We start from the raw sequence: 1,141 nt of genomic DNA, 5'->3' as shown, positions 1-1,141 counted from the left end.
ATATATACCACCAATCAGTAGCAGAAATTCTGCTGGACAGAACTGAAAAAATCCCCCAAAAGAAGATATTATATAGCCTTTTCTTTTTTGTTTAATGTGTCCCAGAACAGCGCGTCGTCGAACTTTGTCAAATGACCAGGCAGAATGCATATCCTCAGTTAGTTAAATTTTAATTATATAGTTGTTGTTGTGTTGTTTTTTTACCAAACTTCAAAATTGTAATATAAACACAGGACAATAGTTCATATTATTATTATTATTATTATTATTATTATTATTATTAACACAACACTCACGGCTCAGGATATTTGTTGTGCACTATTCCTAGAATTTCATTTTGCTCACAGTGTGCGGCGGTAAATCTACAAAGCCATGCTCACTCCTCGACGTCGGCGAATAAACCAGTCCTCTCGTTGCGCGAGTTGCGATACAATCCCCGGAGATGGACAAGGTGACATGCAACAGCCGGCTCTCCAATAAAATAATATGTGCCACGACACGGTAAAATCAGGCGCTCGTCTATTTTGGGGACATTCACGGAGTTGTTTATATAATCTTTAAGCCTATTCATTTGCCTCGATTTTGGTGAAAAAAAATATCCATTTATCTTGAATATTGCAATTGAAAAAGATGGAGGAGACCTGGTGTCAGAGGTAAAATTAGCTAGAAACGGCCGCTGAATTTCTGTGACTTCAAAAGCTTGGATGTCCTTGGAAACTACAAATTTATACTTTTTAGTGCCTTAGACCAAATTGCTTGTGTAAAATCCACACAGAAATATGTTTCTAAATGAACATAAAACGAGTTGAGGGAGAAAGAAAAATCGATAAAATGCGGGAAAATGCCGACTTCTTCGATTCCATTAATTTGACGAGCGCCTGATTTCAGCACACGATACAACACACATTGTATCATTCAAGTGTTTTCGCCGACTCGCCCAGTGAAGCGATATTACAATACATTAATGCAGCCGCAGTGTTGGCAGGCAGGTGTGACCATTACACTAGCAATAAATGGACATTGTTCGCTCGATCGTTGAAAAGTAATAGAAACATGTGTTACGTCTGTCTTGTGAGTGAGTGAGTGTGTGTGTGTGTGTGTGAGTGTGTGTGTGTTTGTGTGTGTGTGTGTGTGTGAGTGT

The 1,141-nt window shown here is 38.7% G+C and overlaps 1 protein-coding gene across 3 annotated transcripts in view; it reads right to left on the bottom strand.

The window, feature by feature from the left end:
* LOC101857839 overlaps positions 1 to 1,141 on the bottom strand; it is a 28,207-nt gene that overhangs the window by 10,315 nt on the left and 16,751 nt on the right. Inside the window, exon 1 of one of the 3 annotated variants that reach the window (XM_005110552.3) lies at positions 297 to 418. The exons of the other annotated variants lie outside the window; for them this stretch is intronic. The gene's annotated coding sequence lies outside the window, so the exon portion shown is untranslated. Of the gene's footprint in view, positions 1 to 296; positions 419 to 1,141 lie in introns of those variants that run through there. 3 annotated transcript variants of the gene reach the window in all.

This window comes from Aplysia californica, unplaced genomic scaffold, assembly GCF_000002075.1.
Source record: "Aplysia californica isolate F4 #8 unplaced genomic scaffold, AplCal3.0 scaffold00909, whole genome shotgun sequence".
NCBI classification, from domain to species: domain Eukaryota; kingdom Metazoa; phylum Mollusca; class Gastropoda; order Aplysiida; family Aplysiidae; genus Aplysia; species Aplysia californica.
Note: the sequence above shows the minus strand (reverse complement) of the source record. Positions and strands in the feature narration are given on the sequence as shown.